Genomic DNA, 15,233 nt, shown 5'->3' with positions numbered 1-15,233 from the left:
TCACCGCCCCCGGTCACTGTCCGCGTGGAGTCACCGCCCCCGGGTCACTGTCCGCGTGGAGTCACCGTCCCCGGGTCACTGTCCGCCTGGAGTCACCGCCCCCGGGTCACTGTCCGCGTGGAGTCACCGCCCCCGGGTCACTGTCCGCCTGGAGTCACCGCCCCCGGGTCACTGTCCGCGTGGAGTCACCGCCCCCGGGTCACTGTCCGCGTGGAGTCACCGCCCCCGGGTCACTGTCCGCGTGGAGTCACCGCCCCCGGGTCACTGTCCGTGTGGAGTCACCGTCCCCGGGTCACTGTCCGCCTGGAGTCACCGCCCCCGGGTCACTGTCCGCGTGGAGTCACCGCCCCCGGGTCACTGTCCGCGTGGAGTCACCGCCCCCGGGTCACTGTCCGTGTGGAGTCACCGCCCGGGGTCACTGTCCGCGTGGAGTCACCGCCCCCGGGTCACTGTCCGTGTGGAGTCACCGCCCGGGGTCACTGTCCGTGTGGAGTCACCGCCCGGGGTCACTGTCCGCGTGGAGTCACCGCCCGGGGTCACTGTCCGTGTGGAGTTTGCACATTCTCCCCGTGTCACCTCCACAACCCAAAGATGTGCAGGGTAGGTGGATTGGCCACGTTAAATTGCCCCTTAATTGGGAAAAAAAAATTGGAAACACTAAATTTGTTTTAAAAAACAGAAATGGAATTGGACGTACAGCCGAAAGAGAAGTGAGCGAGTGGACCAGCACACACTCCAATGGGCTGAGTGGTCGCCGGGTGAGACTACAGCTCCCAGAAGGCCATGGGCCGCCGGAGCATGCGCAGCCGCGCTGTGTACGTCAGTTCCGGCGGCGGGGGGAGGCGGAGGACGAGGCCAGCAGGGAACCGGCGGCGACAACACCGACCCGGAGCGACCGCGGGGCACCGACCTCATCGGAGGTGGGTACCGGGGGAGTGGGTCACCGGGGGGGGAACGGTGTGGGCGGGGTTAAAGGCGAGGGAACGTCCTGGGGACGGCGGGGGGGGGGTGTTGGGATTGGGCTGTCTGGGGGTTGTTGGGTTGGGGGAGTGGGTGTTTGGTGGGGGAGGGTGTTGGGGGGTGTTTGGGAGGGGGGAAGGGGGTGTTTGGGGGGGGGGAGGGTGTTGGGGGGTGTTTGGGGGGGAGTGGGTGTTGGGGTGGGGGTGTTGGGGGGTGTTTGGGAGGGGGGAGGGGGGTGTTTGGGGGGGGGAGGGTGTTGGGGGGTGTTTGGGGGGGAGTGGGTGTTGGGGTGGGGGTGTTGGGGGGTGTTTGGGAGGGGGGAGGGGGGTGTTTGGGGGGGGAGTGGGAGTGGGTGTTGGGGTGGGGGTGTTTGGGAGGGGGGAAGGGGGTGTTTGGGGGGGGGGAGGGTGTTGGGGGGGAGTGGGTGTTGGGGTGGGGTTGTTGGGGGGGAGTGGGAGTGGGTGTTGGGGTGGGGGTGTTGGGGGGTGTTTGGGAGGGGGGGAAGGGGGTGTTTGGGGGGGGGAGGGTGTTGGGGGGTGTTTGGGGGGGAATGGGTGTTGGGGGGTGTTCGGGGGGAGGGTGTTTGGGGACTGGGTGTTGCGGGGTGTTTGGGGGGGAAGGGGGTGTTTGGGTGGGGGGAGGGTGTTGGGGTGGGGTTGTTGAGGGAGTCTGGTTGTCTGGGTGTGGTGGGTAGGGGTGTTTGAGGCGGTGGGCAGGGGGTGTCTGGAGGGGCGGGAGGAGGGGCAGTGGGTGTTGGGGGTGGCATTAATGGCAAAACAGTAGACGAGGAATTGGCTCTGACGGCAGAGATAGGGTCCCACATTTCAGAGCTGAGAGAAACGGGCAGAATGTGAATAATGCAACTCTACCCAGAGGGGCAGCAAGATAACGGAGCTGTGATCAATCTTAAGTGACCACAGTAAAGATTTAATTCCAGACCCTGAGGGTCAAATTGGAACAAAACTAATCCTTAATTGATGTGTTTTTTGTAATTGTCAATTTGAGAAATGGGTTATATGACGTGTATCATGGGGGCAGAAAGGTTTAAGATACAAATGAGCAGATGTTACTGGTTAATGTTAGTTGTGTAACAGCAGCATTGAGATATTAACCAGTTTGTTGCTAGTTTTTGTATTTCTGTTCAGTGAGCGTGTGAAGAAAACTTGGAATTTTTGTCAGGTTGATTTCTATTTACTTCCTGAGAAATAGTTAACGGTTAGGGTGATTATACCGGTGTCCAATTTGTCTCGAAGATTTTCCAGTTGAAAATGATAATTATCACTCTCAAATTGCACTGACATTGTTAATAATTCGGTGACCGTTTTATACTATTTAGTCATGTAAACAAATATCAGCAAAACTTGTTCTGGAAAAGCAGCTTGTCTGTAAGTTTATATTTTGTCTCTACCATTGCTGCTTGAGTTTGTGTTTATTTCAACAAGGGAAATAGTTTGTTTCTCAGTTATTGGGTTGTCAATAGGTTGGTGTTCTGCCACGACATGGCTTCGAGCATAACTCAGTTGTAGCAACCAGCCTTTAGCCCAAGCCTAACATGTTTTGCTTAAGTCACTCTTGGAATCTGTAGCTGACATCAGATGCAAATCGTCCAGATCAATTTGTGTACAGTGCCTGATGGTTCATTTCTTTCTAAAATTTGTCAAGATTATGTAATTCTAAAAATACATATGGCCAGGCCACAGATGTCCGTGCAGATTTCAGGCACGACTTGCAAAACTGGCGCAAGCGATCTTTTTTGCTGTCACTTGTTTTATAACAGTGTCTGTAACTTGACGTAATGGGTGCAGAATGAAACATTACATAGAATTACATAGAACATACAGTGCAGAAGGAGGCCATTCGGCCCATCGAGTCTGCACCGACACACATTAATCCCTCACTTCCACCTTATCCCCGCAACCCAATAACCCCTCCCAACCCTTATGGACACTACGGGTAATTTATCATGGCCAATCCACCTAACCTGCACGTCTTTGGACTGTGGGAGGAAACCGGAGCACCCGGAGGAAACCCACGCGGACACGGGGAGAACGTGCAAACTCCGCACAGACAGTGACCCAGCGGGGAATCGAACCTGGGACCCTGGCGCTGTGAAGCCACAGTGCTAATCACTTGTGCTACCGTGCTCATTCTCAACCGATAAATCAAGCAATTCAGTTGGTGCATTTTGACCACTTGAGTTTTCTTGTCATAGTTTGACTTATAGCTGGATTGTAAAATCTGGCTTCTCGTTCCTCTCCTGCTCCAGGGCCTGATATCTGCCTTCCACCTTTGTGTTCTCCATCCTTCCTACTGTAACTTATGCTCTCGAATTTTCAGAGTTCCCAAACTGGAGCACTCTATAGATTACCCTTGATGCGTGACAGTTGCTAAACGACTGGATTAAAGAGTGCACACTCTTCTGCTTTGGGTAAGTCTGTTCCACATGGGAATTCCAATCCTGACCGAAACAAGAAATCCAGGTAGACCTCTGCAGAGCCATTCGGAATGCCAAGAGACAATACCAGACTAAGCTAGAGTGACAGACTAAAGATACGTCAGTTGTGGCAACATAACAGAATCTCTGGCGGCAATGTATCTCGCCTCGATGAACACAACGCATCCTATGCTTGGTTCGAGCAGGAAACCATTGTCAACTGCCCCAGCAGCTTCGGACGCACCCAAACCTACTGTCACAGCTTCCGAAGTCAGATCGACCTTTTTGAAAGTGAACCCGTGGAAAGCGGTGAGTCCTGACGGAGTCCCTGGTCGTGCACTTGGATACTGCGCGGACCAACTGGCAGGTGTGATTGCAGAAATCTTGAACCTACTCCGTTCCGAGGTTCCCACCTGCTTCAAGAAGACCACCATCATACACCGGTGCCAAAGAAGAACCAGGCAATGTGCCTCAACGACTACCGTCCGGTAGCCTCGACATCGATCATTATGAAGTGCTTTGAGAGGTTGGTTATGAGACACATTAACTCCGTACTCCCAGAATGTCTTGATGCACTGCAGTTCTCATACTGCCCCAACCAATCCACAGCAGACTCTATCTCCCTGGCCCTACACTCATCCCTGGAGCATCTCGACAACAAGGATTCCTACGCCAGACTCCTATTCACTTCAGCTCCACCTTCAACACCATAATCCCAGCTAAGATCATATCAAAACTCCAAAACCTAAGACTTGGCTCCTCCCTTTGCAACTGGATCCTCGTCTTCCTGACCCATAGACCACAATCAGTAAGGATAAACAAAAACCTCCTCCACGATATTCCTTGATACCGGGGCCCCGCAAGGCTGCATACTTAGCTCCATACTGTGCTCCCTGTACACAGACATCACCTGATGAAGGAGCAGCACTCGGAAAGCTTGTGATTTAAATAAACCTGTTGGACTTTAACTTCTTATTGTGCCCAATCCAGCGCCGGCATCTCCACATCCTGTTTAGCCAGGACCAATACCCCTCATAAATTATCTACACCTCGGGGGTCCTTCAAACCTAAACCAATATTCCATTAGCGAGCTATCTGTAAACAAATATATGCTTCTCAAGATCTATTAACAGAACACTTCACTTGCAAATCAATGATGACTTCACCTTCACAGCACCTTAATCACTGCTCAAACAGTCATATATGCATCTTAACCCAGGTTTTAATAATATTACTGCAAAAATATAAAATCTCTTAATTAATCACACTACAAAGTAGTGCATCTGCAAGCAGCCATAGAGATAGAGTTTCTGCTTTTAAAATATTAACTTTTCTTCCTCAATTTCAACCGTGCTTGATTCCTGAATTATATTAATGGCTTGAAGGGGAACTTCCAGTTGGTGGCTTTCCCATGTGTCTGCTGCCGTTGACTTTCTTGGTGGTCCCAGCTGTGTATTTGAAAGGTGCTGCCAAAGGAGTCTCTTAGTGAGTTCCTACAGTGTATCTTGTGGATGGTACAAATGGCTGCTACTGTGCGTCAATAATGGAGGGAGTGAATGTTTGTGGAAGGGGTGTCAATCAAGCAGGCTGCTTTGTCCTGGATGGTATTGAGCTACTTGTGTTGTTGGAGCTGCACTCATCCAGGCAAGTGGAGAATATTCCCTTACACTCCTGACTTGTGCCTTGTAAATGGTGTAGAGGCTTTGCAGAGTCAGGAGGTGAGTTACTCTCCACAGGATTTCTAGTCTCTGATCTGCTTTTGTAGCCAAAGAATTTATAGCAGTATTTATATGGCTGGATCCAGTTCAGTTTCTGGTCAGTGATAACGCCCAGGATATTGTTGGGGGTGGAGTTCAGCAATAGTAATGACATCTGTCAATTCTTGGACAGATAATCAGTAGACAGATGGGTGTGTGGAGTGATAGCCCCACACAATCACCCCACCTTCTGCAGAATATTTGGCATGTACAAGATTGGGAAGTTTGTTGAAATTGGATATGAGCCCGTAACTGATCTGTCTGTGATGCGCTGAACCATTCTGCCGCTGCTTACCTTGTTTTACATTTGACTGTCTTATCACTTTCTGATCGTTAGTTCATTAAAACCACAGAGTTTGAAACCAGAGGGAGATTTGGAACTGTTCCTGAAAGGTTTTAAATTCAAGCTATTGATTTGCATCAGAGAGTCCGTTTGGCTGTACAGTTGATGGGACAGTTGTTGATTTGTGTTTAATTTATTCTGACCCAACAGTCGTCTGTGATTGGCTGATTTGATGGCCCAGGCTGTGAGGACCTAACATAAGAGATTGGAGCAGGAGTAGGCCATTCGGCCCATTGGGCCATTCAGTAAGATCATGGCTGATCTTGTGCTTCACTTTGCATTTCCCCACCCCACTCCCCATCTCCCTTAATTCCCTGAGAAACCAAATATCTGCCCGTCCAACAGCCTTAAATATATTCAACACTGGAGCATCCCTCTGGGGTGCAGGGTTCCAAAGATTCACAACCCATCGAGTGAAGAAATTTCTCCTCATCCCAGTCCTAAATGCTGTGTTTGTGAACCTGTCTCCACTTCACCTGAGGAAGGAGCTACGCTCCGAAAGCTAGTGATTCCAAATAAACCTGTTGGACTTTAACCTGGTGTTGTGAGACTTCTTACTGTGCCCACCCCAGTCCAACGCCGGCATCGCCACATCAGTCCGAAATGTTCAGCCCTTTATCCTGAGCGTGTGTTCTAGATTTTGGGCATGTAAAACAGACTCTCTGTGTCAACTGTCAGGCCCCTTAATGATATTGAATCTTTCAAAGAGATCATCTCTCAATCTTCGAAACTCCAGTGAATATTGATCCACTTTACTCTGTCTCAACAGAGGGTAACCTGTCATCTCAAGCACCAATCTGGTGAACCTTCACAGTATCACCTCCGATGCTAGTATATCCTTCCTTAAATATAAAGACCAAAATTGCACCCAGTATTCCCAGTAAAGTCTCACCAAAGCTCTGTACATTTGTAATCCAATCCCCTTTCAATACAGACCAACATGCCATTTGCTTTGCTGATTGCTTGCTGTACCGGCATGCTCACATTTTGTGTCCCTTGTATGAGAAGAGCCAAGTTCCTCTCAACACCCAACATTTACAAGTTTCATGCCATTTCAGAAACACTGCTTTTTTAATTCTTTAACTTTCAGTGTCTCCTACCTACCAGTAGCCAGAAATGTCCTCCTCCTGCTCGGCTGTCTATGGGTTAACCCTCGAGCAGTTCAACTTCTTGTGCAGTCATGTTAATCAACTGTGACTCATCATTCTCAGCAACTCCATTGTTCTCACTCTGTTACTCTTCCATTCATTTGACACACGGTCGTTTTTTAATCCTGTGCTATGTTCGAACTGTTTGTCATTCTGCCCAATTTGTACCCGATTATCAGCCTCCCGCCGGCGGGTGGCTTTCTTGATTGAGCTGGTTAGCCTTTCATCTTGGAATCACCGTCATGGTCAAAGCTGACTGTCTGATTGGCGATCCTTCTCTTCCATCCTTCACCCCTCTCACCTACCACAACTTCAATTGTTTTGTTTATTTATAAATACTTAGCTCCTAACATGTCATAATTCCATCGGTGGTGCGCAGGTCGCTGCTATGTTTAAATGACCGCAACTTCTGTGCCCACTCTGATTCAAACCCCTCAAAACTCGCTTCCTCTCCCCCTTCCCTCACACCGTCCCCCTCCCCTCTCTCCGACCCCCTCCCCTCTCTCCGACCCCCTCCCCTCTCTCCGACCCCCTCCCCTCTCTCCGACCCCCTCCCCTCTCTCCGACCCCCTCCCCTCTCTCCGACCCCCTCCCCTCTCTCCGACCCCCTCCCCTCTCTCCGACCCCCTCCCCTCTCTCCGACCCCCTCCCCTCTCTCCGACCCCCTCCCCTCTCTCCGACCCCCTCCCCTCTCTCCGACCCCCTCCCCTCTCTCCGACCCCCTCCCCTCTCTCCGTCCCCCTCCCCTCACACCGTCCCCCTCCCCTCACACCGTCCCCCTCCCCTCACACCGTCCCCCTCCCCTCACACCGTCCCCCTCCCCTCACACCGTCCCCCTCCCCTCACACCGTCCCCCTCCCCTCACACCGTCCCCCTCCCCTCACACCGTCCCCCTCCCCTCACACCGTCCCCCTCCCCTCACACCGTCCCCCTCCCCTCACACCGTCCCCCTCCCCTCACACCGACCCCCTCCCCTCACACCGACCACCTCCCCTCACACCGTCCCCCTCCCCTCTCTCCGACCCCCTCCCCTCTCTCCGACCCCCTCCCCTCTCTCCGTCCCCCTCCCCTCTCTCCGACCCCCTCCCCTCTCTCCGACCCCCTCCCCTCTCTCCGACCCCCTCCCCTCTCTCCGACCCCCTCCCCTCTCTCCGACCCCCTCCCCTCTCTCCGACCCCCTCCCCTCTCTCCGACCCCCTCCCCTCTCTCCGACCCCCTCCCCTCTCTCCGACCCCCTCCCCTCTCTCCGACCCCCTCCCCTCTCTCCGACCCCCTCCCCTCTCTCCGACCCCCTCCCCTCTCTCCGACCCCCTCCCCTCTCTCCGACCCCCTCCCCTCTCTCCGTCCCCCTCTTCTCTCCGTCCCCCTCTTCTCTCCGTCCCCCTCTCACCCTCTCCGTCCCCCTCTCACCCTCTCCGTCCCCCTCTCACCCTCTCCGTCCCCCTCTCCCCCTCTCCGTCCCCCTCTCCCCCTCTCCGTCCCCCTCTCCCCCTCTCCGTCCCCCTCTCCCCCTCTCCGTCCCCCTCTCCCCCTCTCCGTCCCCCTCTCCCCCTCTCCGTCCCCCTCTCCCCCTCTCCGTCCCCCTCTCCCCCTCTCCGTCCCCCTCTCCGTCCCCCTCTCCGTCCCCCTCTCCGTCCCCCCTCTCCGTCCCCCCTCTCCGTCCCCCCTCTCCGTCCCCCCTCTCCGTCCCCCCTCTCCGTCCCCCCTCTCCGTCCCCCCTCTCCGTCCCCCCTCTCCGTCCCCCCTCTCCGTCCCCCCTCTCCGTCCCCCCTCTCCGTCCCCCCTCTCCGTCCCCCCTCTCCGTCCCCCCTCTCCGTCCCCCCTCTCCGTCCCCCCTCTCCGTCCCCCCTCTCCGTCCCCCCTCTCCGTCCCCCCTCTCCGTCCCCCCTCTCCGTCCCCCCTCTCCGTCCCCCCTCTCCGTCCCCCCTCTCCGTCCCCCCTCTCCGTCCCCCCTCTCCGTCCCCCCTCTCCGTCCCCCCTCTCCGTCCCCCCTCTCCGTCCCCCCTCTCCGTCCCCCCTCTCCGTCCCCCCTCTCCGTCCCCCCTCTCCGTCCCCCCTCTCCGTCCCCCCTCTCCGTCCCCCCTCTCCGTCCCCCCTCTCCGTCCCCCCTCTCCGTCCCCCCTCTCCGTCCCCCCTCCCTCAACCATTCCTTCCACTGTCTTTCAATTCTAACCCTGATATTGCTTAATGGTGACTGTCTCTTTGATTCACTTGAATCACAATAGTGTCTGGTACATGAGACCGTGACCCTCTCACCTTAGCCTCTCCCTGAAGATCCCCCACATTAGAAATGGAGACAGCTGAAGAATGTAGCTGCAGCTGATTTTATCCGGTTCCAGCAGTTCCTGTGGAGTATTTGATTGGAAGCCTTGGCCAGGGTACCAGTGATCTCTGTGGGCTGTCACTTCAGTGCTGACTTTATTTTTGCAGTTTATCTGTGTTACAAAACAGCCCAGCTAACTGGCTGGGCCCTGCCCGCTGAACTTCAATACACCAAGTGCAGAATGTCAGCAAATGGGAGCAGAGCAGATTTAAAATGAGTGTTATTGAACAGGCTGAGGGAGGAGCTGGAAGTGTGTTGGTGAAAGACTCTGCAGTGGCCAAGACCGACATTGCAGAGCAATCACCAACAAAGCAAAGAAAAGGCTGACCTATAAATGCCAAGTCAGTCATTCAGCTCATCCTGCAATCCGAGCCCAATCTAACACTGCATTCACTCCTGGGCACATCATGAGAGGAACATCAAAGCAATGGAAATGCTGTCGAGGGAGGTCACAAGGCTGTCCCAGGCCTTCAGGAGACTGAATGAGAAAACTCAGGGCCTTCATCCTTGAAAGGGCACCCCGTGTAGGAATAACAGGTATTAATTGAAATGCAGCAGAATAATCAGCAGCACTATTTCAATGTTGGTCAAAGGCTCAGGTGCAGCTTGTAACAGGCAAGTTGTCAGCGATACCAGGGAGCACAGTGTTCCAGTGACCTGTTTCTGTGTAAAAGTCATGATGACGAGATGCTGGCATTGGACTGGGGTGGGCACAGTAAGTCTGACACCAGGTTAATGTCCAACAGGTTTGTTTCAATTCAATGTTTTTGTGTAAAAAGATGAAAAGACCTCGAACAAACTGCGGTGTGATTACAGTACCTGACTAGGGAATACTGGGAATGGTTACAGTACCTGACTAGGGAATACTGGGAATGGTTACAGTACCTGACTAGGGAATACTGGGAATGGTTACAGTACCTGACTGGGAATACTGGGAATGGTTACAGTACCTGTTTTGGGAATACTGGGAATGGTTACAGTTCCTGACTAGGGAATACTGGGAATGGTTACAGTACCTAACTAGGGAGTACAGGGAGTGGTTACAGTACCCGTTTAGGGAATATGGGGAGTGGTTACAGTACCTGTTTAGGGAATATGGGGTGTGGTTACAGTACCTGTTTCGGGGATATGGGGAGTGGTTACAGTACCTGTTTAGGGAATATGGGGAGTGGTTACAGTACCTGTTTAGGGGATATGGGGAGTGGTTACAGGACCTGTTTGGGGAATATGGGGAGTGGTTACAGTACCCGTTTAGGGAATATGGGGAGTTGTTACAGTACCTGTTTAGGGAATATGGGGAGTGGTTACAGTACCTGTTTAGAGAATATGGGGAGTGGTTACAGTACCTGTTTAGGGAATACTGGGAATGGTTACAGTACCTGACGAGGGAATACTGGGAATGGTTACAGTACCTGACTAGGGAATACTGGGAATGGTTACAGTACCTGACTAGGGAATACTGGGAATGGTTACAGTACCTGTTTTGGGAATACTGGGAATGGTTACAGTACCTGACTAGGGAATACTGGGACTGGTTACAGTACCTAACTAGGGAGTACAGGGAGTGGTCACAGTACCCGTTTCGGGAATATGGGAATATGGGGAGTGGTTACAGTACCTGTTTAGGGAATATGGGGTGTGGTTACAGTACCTGTTTCGGGGATATGGGGAGTGGTTACAGTACCTGTTTAGGGAATATGGGGAGTGGTTACAGTACCTGTTTAGGGGATATGGGGAGTGGTTACAGGACCTGTTTGGGGAATATGGGGAGTGGTTACAGTACCCGTTTGGGGAATATGGGGAGTGGTTACAGTACCCGTTTAGGGAATATGGGGAGTGGTTACAGTACCTGTGTAGGGAATATGGGGTGTGGTTACAGTACCTGTTTCGGGGATATGGGGAGTGGTTACAGTACCTGTTTAGAGAATATGGGGAGTGGTTACAGTACCTGTGTAGGGAATATGGGGTGTGGTTACAGTACCTGTTTCGGGGATATGGGGAGTGGTTACAGACCTGTTTAGGGAATATGGGGAGTGGTTACAGTACCTGTTTAGGGGATATGGGGAGTGGTTACAGGACCTGTTTGGGGAATATGGGGAGTGGTTACAGTACCTGTTTAGGGAGTACAGGGAGTGGTTACAGTACCCATTTAGGGAATATGGGGAGTTGTTACAGTACCTGTTTAGGGAATGTGGGGAGTGGTTACAGTACCTGTTTAGGGAATATGGGGAGTGGTTACAGTACCTGTTTAGGGAATACAGGGAGTGGTTACAGTACCCATTTAGGGAATATGGGGAGTTGTTACAGTACCTGTTTGGGGAATATGGGGAGTGGTTACAGTGCCTGTTTAGGGGATATGGGGAGTGGTTACAGTGCCTGTTTAGGGGATATGGGGAGTGGTTACAGTACCTGTTTAGGGACTACGTGGTGGTTACACTACCTGTTTAGGGAATACATGGTGTTTACACTACCTGTTTAGGGAATGCGGGGAGTGGTTGCAATGCCTGTTTAGGGAATAAGTGGTGGTTACTCCACCTGTTTAGTTACACTACCTGTTTTAGGAATACTGTGTGGTTCGACTTCCTGTTTGGGGAATACGGCGAGTGGTTACAGTACCTGTTTAGGGAATACGTGGTGATAACAGTACCTGTTTAAGGAATAGGAGCTGGTTACAGTACCTGTTTAGGGAATATGGGGAGTGGTTACAATACCTGTTTAGGGAATACGTGGTGATAACAGTACCTGTTTAAGGAATAGGAGCTGGTAACAGTACCTGTTTAGGGAATACGGGGAGTGGTTACAGTCCCTGTTTCGGGAATACCTGGTGGTTACAGTCCCTGTTTCGGGAATACCTGGTGGTTACAGTACCTGTTTCGGGAATACCTGGTGGTTACAGTACCTGTTTAGGAATAAGGGGTGTGGTTACAGTACCTTTTTAGAGAATATAGGAAGTGGTTACAGTCCATGTTTTGGGAATACAAGATGGTTATAGCAGCTGTTTAGGGACTATGGGATGCTCATAGTATCTGTTAAGGGGATTTGGGGTGAGGTTACAGTAGCTGTTTAGGGAATACCGGGAGTGGTTACAGTACCTGTTTAGGAAATACAAGATGGGTTATAGTACCTCTTTAGGTAATACATGGTGTGGTTACAGTACCTCTTTAGAGAATGTAAGTAGTGTTTACAGTACCTGTTTAGGGAATACAAGATGGTTATAATAGCTGTCTAGGGAATACAAGGTGGTTACGTTAGCTGTTTGGTTGGCAATAAGGGAAGGTTACAGTATTGTTTAATTGGGAATAAGGGGTGTTCGAGTACCTGCTAGTTGGGAACACAGTGTGGTTACAGTACCTGTTTAGTTGGGAATACATGGTGGCTACAGTACCTGTTTAGTTGGGAATAGTGTAGTTACAGATCCTGTTAGTTGGAATACAGTATGGTTACAGTACCTGTTGGGAATACAGAATGGTTACAGTACTTGTTTAGTTGGGATTACTGTGGTTACAGTACCTGTTTAGTTGGGAATAGTGTGGTTACAGTACTTGTTTAGTTGGGAATAGTGTGGTTACAGTACCTGTTTAGTTGGGAATAGTGTGGTTACAGTACCTGTTTAGTTGGGAATAGCGTGTGGTTACAGTACCTGTTGGATTACAGGATGATTACAGTACCTTTTTAGTTGGGAATAAGGGATGGTTACAGCACCTGTTTATTTGGGAGGGAATACGGTGTGGTTGCAGCACCTGTTTAGTTGGGACAGAGTTATGGTTACAGTACCTGTTGAGAATAAGCGGTGATTACAGTACCTGTTTAGTTGGGAATCCAGAGCAAGGCTTTAAGATCTGTCCTAACAATGATGTGGAGATGCCGGCGTTGGACTGGGGAGGGCACCATAAGAAGTCTTACAACATCAGGTGAGTCCTGAGGAAGGAGCAGTGCTCCGAAAGCTAGTGATTCCAAATAAACCTGTTGGACTTTAACCTGGTGTTGTGAGACTTCTTACTGTGTCCTAGTCCTATCTGGGTATTCTTTTAATTCCAAAACTGGGGAAAAGGTCGATTGCCCCACAATAAGCCATCGTACCAAGACTGAAAAGACAACGAATGCTGAGGGCAATACAGAAAAAGGTGTTAATTTGCTCCAATTTTTCAGGCTGTGTTTGAAAGGTGAAGGCTCCACCATTTTGATGTCCTGGGGGAGAGTTTGAGATGGGTCTGTTATGATGTTGCTCCATGGCCTGTTTCACAGGCACAAGCAATCTTCACTTAAGACAAAGTAGGAGGAAGTTGGAGACGAGCATTGATAAAACTGCCCTAATTGTTTGCAAGAGTTTGATGTGTCGATGGGTGAAAGGAGATCCTCGACCTCGGGCTGTGCTGCATTTTCCGTTCAGCACCAAAACGTGCATTTGTGGTAAAATTGCTCACCAGTAATGAGCTCAGCTCGCCGCAAAACTGCTGACGTTCCTGCACAGAGCATTTTAGATTTGTCAAAAATAACTGGGGTAGTTGGTAGGAACCGTGGACTTCCTGACTCAGAACCAGACAAGGTTTCCTCAATGACAATGGTTTCGAGGTACAATCAGGTGTGGGAATGAAGCAGGCAGACTGAAGGAGCCACCTTTGTTCCCTTTGAACTAATCCCACTCTGGATATTGGTTGGAGTGCTGCAATTCACCAGAGTAACTCTGGGATAGGGAGGTGAATTGCTCCTGATTGTCACTCCTATGTAAGGTTGTTGCAAAAGTTTGAACTTTTAATTACAAAATATAAAATATTTATTAGAACATTTATTAGAATATTACATGAGAAAACAAGGTTGTAAAGATCTCAATCCAAACACAAGACGATTCAAATTCCCACTGTTCCTTTCCCCCAGCAATATCCTTGCAGACACACAAACCAGTGAAGGGTTGCCACGAGCTTGACACACAGGCTTGGGATTGGCACAGTTGCTAACGGTTTTCCTCTGGTGAATTCCTGAGCATTTACTTCATGCTTCTCGCACAACTTGTATCTCTCATTGAGATACCCCAAAAGAGCACTTCAACTTCAGAGTAAACAAATGGATTCCCTAAACCCAGTCTTCCAGTGCACCTCCACTAAACTGGTAATGTTACTGAGTCCGATTATCTAGTTAACTACTGTCGCACTAGGGTGGCACGGTGGCGCAGTGGTTCGCACTGCTGCCTATGGCGCTGAGGACCAAGTTCGGTCCCAGCCCCGGGTCACTGTCCGTGTGGAGTTTGCACATTCTCCCCATGTCTGCTTGGGTTTCACCCCCACAACCAAAAGATGTGCAGGGTAGGTGGATTGGTGCTAAATTGCCCCTTAAATTGGGGAAAAAATAATTGGGCACTCAAATTTTTTTTTAAAACCACTGCGTCACCGTGCTGCCAGCTTTCAACCCCTTTTAACCCATCTCTTTACCATCCGGGCTGAAGGACCTGGTTAAAAATGCATAGATGCAAACAAACCCAGAAAGCCTGAAACCTTTTGAGTCACAGCTCCATCCAGGCACCAAGGATCTTAAACAAAACCTAAATGAAACTGGGGCTATTTGTTTCTATCCTAACACACAAATACATAAATAAATTCATTGTTAATAACAAAAGTTGAAATCTAAATCTATTCAACTGAGGCCTGCTCTAAATTAGAAGCAAAATACTGCAGATGCTGGATATCTGAAATAAAAACAGGAAATGCTGGATAAACTCAGCAGTTCAGGCAGCATCTGTGGAGAGCGAAACAGTGAACGTTTCAGTTGACACATAGAAGGCAGAGAGTAGCAATGGAAGGATGCTTTTCTAATTGGAGGGTGGTGACCAGTGGTGTTCCGCAGGGATCAGTGCTGGGACCTTTGCTGTTTGTAGTATATATAAATGATTTGGAGGAAAATCTAACTGGTCTGATTAGTAAGTTTACAGACGACACAAAGGTTGGTGGAATTGCGGATAGCGATGAGGACTGTCAGAGGATACAGCAGGATTTAGATTGTTTGGAGACTTGGGCGGAGAGATGGCAGTTGGAGTTTAATCCGGACAAATGTGAGGTGATGCATTTTGGAAGGTCTAATGCAGGTAGGGAATATACAGTGAATGGTAGAACCCTCAAGAGTATTGAAAGTCAGAGAGATCTAGATGTACAGGTCCACAGGTCACTGAAAGGGGCAACACAAGTGGAGAAGGTAGTCAAGAAGGCATATGGCATGCTTGCCTTCATTGGCCGGGGCATTGAGTATAAGAATTGGCAAGTCATGTTGCAGCTGTATA

The 15,233-nt window shown here is 50.6% G+C and overlaps 1 protein-coding gene across 1 annotated transcript in view; it reads left to right on the top strand.

Moving 5' to 3' along the window:
* The first annotated feature begins 830 nt into the window (after positions 1-830).
* The window catches only part of tyk2 (tyrosine kinase 2), a 121,622-nt gene continuing 107,219 nt past the window's right edge, over positions 831-15,233 (top strand). Inside the window, exon 1 of the mRNA XM_072490850.1 lies at positions 831-920. The gene's annotated coding sequence lies outside the window, so the exon portion shown is untranslated. The remainder of the gene's footprint in view (positions 921-15,233) is intronic.

Source organism: Scyliorhinus torazame, chromosome 27 (genome assembly GCF_047496885.1).
Source record: "Scyliorhinus torazame isolate Kashiwa2021f chromosome 27, sScyTor2.1, whole genome shotgun sequence".
In the NCBI taxonomy this organism is placed as follows: Eukaryota; Metazoa; Chordata; class Chondrichthyes; order Carcharhiniformes; family Scyliorhinidae; genus Scyliorhinus; species Scyliorhinus torazame.
This window is presented reverse-complemented; position numbering and strand designations above follow the sequence as displayed.